At 33.2% G+C, this 6,812-nt stretch overlaps 1 pseudogene; it reads right to left on the reverse strand.

Annotated features, from left to right (window-relative positions):
• Positions 1 to 2,559: 2,559 nt before the first annotated feature.
• On the reverse strand, positions 2,560 to 5,084 carry LOC133177165 (uncharacterized; annotated as a pseudogene).
• Positions 5,085 to 6,812: the final 1,728 nt, after the last annotated feature.

Here is a 6,812-nt window from a genome sequence, read left to right on the forward strand (position 1 = left end):
AGAGTGAAGTTCATATACGATGAGTCTGAATAATTGTACAGTTTTTTGGGGTGTGAAATGCATGAACACTGCATGATTATATTTAATTTTACCAAGATAATCATGAAAATATATAGCAGATACTTCAATAAGAATATAAATGAATAAATTTTTAAAAAATTTAACAATAACAAGAGCAAATTTTTTCCAAATTTACTTTCTTTGGACAGTCCCATTTGTCTACGGTCTATCCCAATTTAAAATGAGATAGTCAAATGGGCTATTTCATTCTCCAGATTAGTTTCACACACTGTATGTATGAACCCAGAGGATTATAAGTTAATTCTGCTCTGATTATATGTGTAATGTATAAGAACAAACTTATAAAACATAATAAATGTGATGCAAAATGCATGAAATTCATTTTATATTGAAAATGATACTAAACTACTAAAGGTCAATCAAATTGATTCAGTGTTAAATCAAAGATATATATGGCATGCAAAATGAAAGTAACGGTTTTTCAGTAAATTGCTACGCTGAAAAATTGAAAGGCTGTATGTATGCACATAAATTTGCAATGAAGGGAAGGTGTGTAATGCACCATGTTTGCTCATCACAGCCAAAAAAAAAAAAAAACAAAAAAAAAAAACACATTTGTTATTTTAAGGATAACATCAACCCTAAACACTAAAAACGGATGAAATTTAATTAAATGCATTTTCCTCTTTTTTAAAAAAATATTTTGTATTTGAATCTAATAAAGTTGTTCTCTATTTATAAGCAGGCTAGCAAGGAATTGATTTATCAGTGAAATGCATTAAGGTATTCAATGTATAACGAGCAAAATTTGGTACAGAATTTTACTTTCCATTTTTATAATTAGCATATAACAGGTCCCTATTTATGAAAAATTCATGAACATTTACCACATAGTTTACTAAATATCTGAAAAAGTGTACAGGTACCATTTTCTGTGTTTCAGCACTAACGGCTTTATTAAAACCTTGAGTAATAAAATATTTCAGATTAATGATAAATGTGTGTTAACAGAATATTCTTAAGACAAATATAGTAGAAAGAAAATAATATAAAAAACAAATCAAATTATAAAGGTCTTTTGACTTTTTTAATCACTCAAACCTTATACACTGCTTCCGAGAATGTCTTGTCAAAATGCAGACCAATACACAAAAATTTAAAAAAAACTATTGAGGTGCATCCATATTCAGAATGATATAAATTTAAAGACATATACAGGCAACATATAAACCTAAGAAAATTTTTTTTTCACCATCTCATATTTTTTCTGTATGACTTATAACAACCTCTACCCCCAAAATGTAAAATCTGTGAAGTGTTCCTCTGATGTACAAAGATATGCATAATCAACACAAAAGTTCAATATTTACATTAAAAATGATACAAGCTGGTATATAATGTATGAATACTTCAGGATAATGAAAAAACTTTCAATATATACAATTTTTTTAAAAACTTTTGTCTGTCTGTCTGTCCGTAACAAATTTTCGGTGCACTTTCCTCTGCAACTTCTCATAGCAAATGCATGAAATTTTAGCACATTCTTTGTTTTTGCATGCCATATGGTATGATTCGTTTTTGTACAAATCTGATTTCAACTTCCTGTTTATCCATGCCATGTGTTTGTCCATATCAAATTTTTGTCAGTTTTCTGAGCAACTACTCATGGCAGATGCTTGAGATTTTAGTACATTCTTTTAGGCATGTTTTATGGTAGGATTCATTTTTGTATGAATATAAATATGATGTCAAATTCCTTTTAATAGTGACTTAGTCTTATGAGAGTGTATTATTCACATCAGAGCAGGGGTATTACTAGTGAGCATTGGCTCACAAACTTCTTGTGCACCGCTTTTAGACATGTTAGAGGAAACATATCTATTGATGGGTAATAAAATAGTACTGGGTGTTTAAAAAACATGTCATGACTTTTGATGTGTATATTTTTGCTTAATAATCATGAATGAGAATCAAATACTCACAAAATTATATTTCATATTACATTTTCTGGCAATATAATTGTGATATAAACAACATAAAATAGTCATTATTTTTTACAATTGAAGTTTTGATTACATCTTCAAAATTCAGGTTATGTTTTTTCTGCAAAATGAATATATGGATATTTTAGAACTAAACTATGCAAACAGAAAGTCTTCAAAATTACCAATACTAGTGCATAACATGCATAAAATTTTGTAAAAAAACACAAAAACCAAAAATAAAACAGAGACTCTATAGTCATAAAAATTACATAATTCAAAGAAATTGATTTCATTATCTATTTTTCTTGTACAAAGATCTATTCATTAGCAAAATCAAAGTACATGTATTGAATGCTTAAAATATAACTAATATGACGTATTGTAGACACGAAATCGAACGCTAAACATAGAAAAAAATTGGAATGGCCTAACAGCAAAGTCGAGATGTGTTTGCTGAAACACCCTGTATGTTTTAGTTATACATGTATATGTCATAGAGGAAAACCCTGTCATCTAGAGAGTTTACTAAACTAACACTGAATTTTAAAATGGTCTACAAAGCATTTATGAGTTTGGACACAACATCATCTAAGGTTTTCCTTGTGCAATTAACTCTTGCTTGTCCTCTTGTTTTGCCAAGAAAAGTATTTCTCAATCCATCTTTACCATCACGATTCTTGATTGCCTTGAGATGCTGAAAAGCAAGCCCAGATCCTGCTATTTTCCCCGCCATGGACTTCGAGATAACAGCATTTTGCACAAGTCCTGTCAGTGAACTGTAGTTTTTAGCTTTCTCACCATTGTAGGTAAGTTGTTGCAGAACTGCATTTAAAGGAAAGCTAAAGGTTAGAACATCAACACTGGACAGCAATGCATGTTGTTCAAGTTTTCCAAGAGCTTTCACATCATAGACAGCATTGTGGGCACTGTATGTGTCATTCAAAAGAGAACGGAAAAGACTCTTGCTTATATGAATCTTGATCTTTAAAACACTTCTTGAACATTGAGAGACTATCTATACAACAAGTCACAACACTGGCTAGTTCAACATCTTTCTCTATGTTTTTAAATGTTGATATCAGAACTGGAAAATCGAAACGCCGTCCATTGTGAGCAAATAAACATACATTTTTGAATTTCTTCAGATACTTTATGAATTTCTCTGCAGCAGAGTGAATATTCTCCGACTCCACTAATTTTCCAGCAACAAATACACCACTAGAACTGGCAACTATACCGGTTACTCTCCGTGCAGTATCTGTCTGAGCCATCTTGGGTCGAACATAGGTGTTGAATGCAGATCCACTTTTAAGTTCAACAGCTGCAATTTGCACTATGTGGGGCATCTGCCTCCCTCGTACTGTAATTATCAAATTAAAAAATAAGCTATATAATTTAAATATCTTGCAAGTAAAAAAAAAGAAAATACGTTAAAAATAACACCTCAGAATACTCACTAAGATCTGTTGTTTCAGGATCAAACATAACCATTGTAGGTTCCTCTGTTGATGGTAGGGTCACTGGTTTGAAACTTCCTGGCATAACTGGATCTGGTAGTTTTGCGATGTCAGGATGTTCGCTGTGACCAATACCTGTAAAGGTTAGCATAAATGTAAATATAAAATCTTGATGATGTTAAATATTTGTTCATTCTGTAGAGTGAATTCATCATCCTAATTTACCGGACTGATAGGAATCTCCCTCCGGTGTTTCCTGAGCTCCCTGAGTGACAGCTCTTTCCTGTTTCAAAATAAGACGTCTAAGCTTAGTTGAAGGGAGCTGAATTTTGTTCTGTACCTCTCTGCGCCTTTTCATCCTTTTCCTAGCATGTTCTTCAGTAAACTTTCCAGGAGAAATACCACCTTTTTCATTTGCCTAAAATAAATACCAGTTTCACTCATTTGCTCACAACAACATTTTTGAAAATCCATATTTACAATATTTTATTGATTTGAAATAAATTTTCTTATTTCAAATACACATTGCTAGCAAGAAATAACTATGAACTTACTGAGTCTTGAAACTGTTTCCATACATTAGTATAAACTGGAAGAAAGAGAAACATAAATAAAAAAGTTCAATGTTGGTCCAAAGAAAACAAACAAAAATAACACTAAAATACATGAACCAAAGCCAAGGTAAAATATCTGCACAATAAACACGTAATGAGTATTCACAATTCTGCTTATATGAATATAAAAAGTATATCAGGTATTGATAAATTCTATTTAGTGTTTCAAGTATATGGAAATATTTTAATGGCTTCACTTCAGAACTCCAAAAGTTTTTCAAATATAAGTATATCCATAAGATTATATCAAAATAAAATTATTTCAATGCCCTTTTTTAACAGCATACCATCGAGATATATCCGTGTCCTTCATTGATAAATGCAGCAGTTGCATGCACTTTAAAGTCGATGGACTCAGAATTTCCATAATGGAGGGACTTTGGAGCTCTAAGTGTCACCTCACGGTTTGCATGCTCGCACTGCTGGCTTGAACCAAGATCTATGTATTGTTCAGCGTTGGCTATGAGTGGTTCAAAAACTGCCTCTAGCTGATGTCGTAAATCGGTGTCTTTCAGTGCTGTTTTGTAGGGCAGACTTCTATGTTGATAAACAACTCCTGGTTTCCGCAAAAAGCCACAAAATCTTGGTTTGCAGTGCTAATGGTCTCCAAACTGATGTGGAATAAGGCCTCTAAGATTTTCTTCCAATCCCTGTTTGTTACCCTGATTTTTCGCGAAAGCATATTTTACACACTTCTGAATATGCATAATTAGAGTTTTACTCAGTTTTTTCCCCTTCAGTTCAAACAAACACTTTCCAGTGTTCTTCACAACATGGTTTTTGTCAAATCGTTTCTTCATATCCAAATTTAGCTCTGATCGCAAACGAGCAATTAAAGTATTGTCCCCGTCCCCTTCAATGTACTCTACCGGTGTTCCTTCATCAATCAGCTCTTTTATGCCTTGGATACCAGTCGAACTCTCCATGCTTCTTGCACTACCATGATGGTTTTGAACACAACGATGCTTTCTTACTGGGAGGCCAGGTCGGTTTCTCCTCCACCACCTACAGGTTCTACATGTACGATGACCAACTACTGTCTTGAGAACTTTTTTCCCATATTTTGACTTGCTCATAAAAAATGTATGTGCTAAAATGAAAAAAAAAGTATGCCCAGTTTTTACATCACAAGTTTCATCTTACTCATAAACTTGCACAAAATAACATTGTTTTCTTTTTCTTATCTGTAAAATCTAGCTCATTTTACCTGTGAGGCTATCAAATCCACGTTTATGCCAAGCCGTATCAACAGCACAAGTCATACCCCTCCTTGTCTTGCAAGGAAACCTCTTTTCTAGCTTTTGATTCACTGATTTCTTGAGAGTGCCTATGGACTTCAATTTTATTTTCCTTCTCCGTGACTGTGAGGGTGGAAGACAATTAGTAGGAACTGGTGTACAAACAGTACTTGTGTCATCCCTGTAAAGAATATATAAATATTTATTTCACAATATTGGTGTGCCGTATCATCTTGCTCATTATTACCTGATAATGGTGATTTATTATATATGTCAGGACATGCATAACATATTTTTAATATACCAGAACAAAATACTTACACTGACTGGCCAACCTCAGGAGTGTTGGGCATTCCATGTTGTGTAGCTGCAGTGGTGGAGACAATGTTTTGGTTAACTCTGAAATTATTTAGTTTTACAGTAGATAATAAATACATGAAAAAAAAATTAAGGTCATATACAATCAAACTGTTGCATAATTCAATTTTTTTAAAAATCACATTACGTATTGATATCAGTCAAAATAGCAGTTCAGCATAAGAAAATTATGGTCTTATACAATCAAATTATTGATTAATTTAATATTTAAAAAATCACATAAACTTATTGTTATGACGATATCAGTTAACGTATCAGTTATGTAAAAAAAAAAGTGTGTGTACTTTCTGTGGTCAGTATCAGATGATTCATTATCAGAGTCATCAAAAGCATCATGCAACTTGGTCTTTAGCAGCATCTCTCTGAAATATCATTACATTAAAAAATAATTTAAGTGACATAAATGTCAATAAAATTTCCCTGCCTATAGGCATTGACTGTACCATTTGAATTCATTGAAATTATTTAATTACTTAGTTTTTGCTGATGCATCCGGTAACACTCCAACTCCCAGATCATCCAATATTTCCATACTTTGGGAGGCATCACTGGACTCTGCATTAGCCACTTCACTGAGAAGAAAAGCTTATATATTAGCAACAGAAAAATGCCAAGTTTTAATAAACCATCAATTCAAATCAGAGTTAATGAACCAATTAACGTAGCTACGGATAGTGATCACGTGACATAACACGTGAATTCTAAAATTAAAAAAATATTCGGTCCGTTTATTCCGGAAGTGCGTCGTTCAGCATGGCGGACTGTAAACAACGTCAAGACAGGTTGCCGGGAAAAGTTAAAGGGAAGTTTTGCAGCAACGGCAGATCAAGGAAATCAGCGCATATGAGACAATTAAATAGTGTTAGCAAACAGGACAATGAGATAGTTTCTTACCAAGTTGACCATTCCTACATGGCAAACAACTTAACCTCTAATCCTGAAGCAGACGACATAGCTGGAAATGATCTTGGTGTTGGCCTATGCATCGAAACGTGTGGAACGGAGGAAGACGTCAGATGGAACGAGGGGCGGCGGATTGTGGAGCTCAAGTTCTTGGCAGACCAGGTGGTATGTAAACGGTGTAACAATCGTTTGCATTTATGTAACATCGTAAATGAA

Source organism: Saccostrea echinata, unplaced genomic scaffold (assembly GCF_033153115.1).
Source record: "Saccostrea echinata isolate AGI-Se365-2 ecotype Australia unplaced genomic scaffold, CSIRO_AGI_Sech_v1 ptg000088l, whole genome shotgun sequence".
Classification (NCBI taxonomy): Eukaryota; Metazoa; Mollusca; class Bivalvia; order Ostreida; family Ostreidae; genus Saccostrea; species Saccostrea echinata.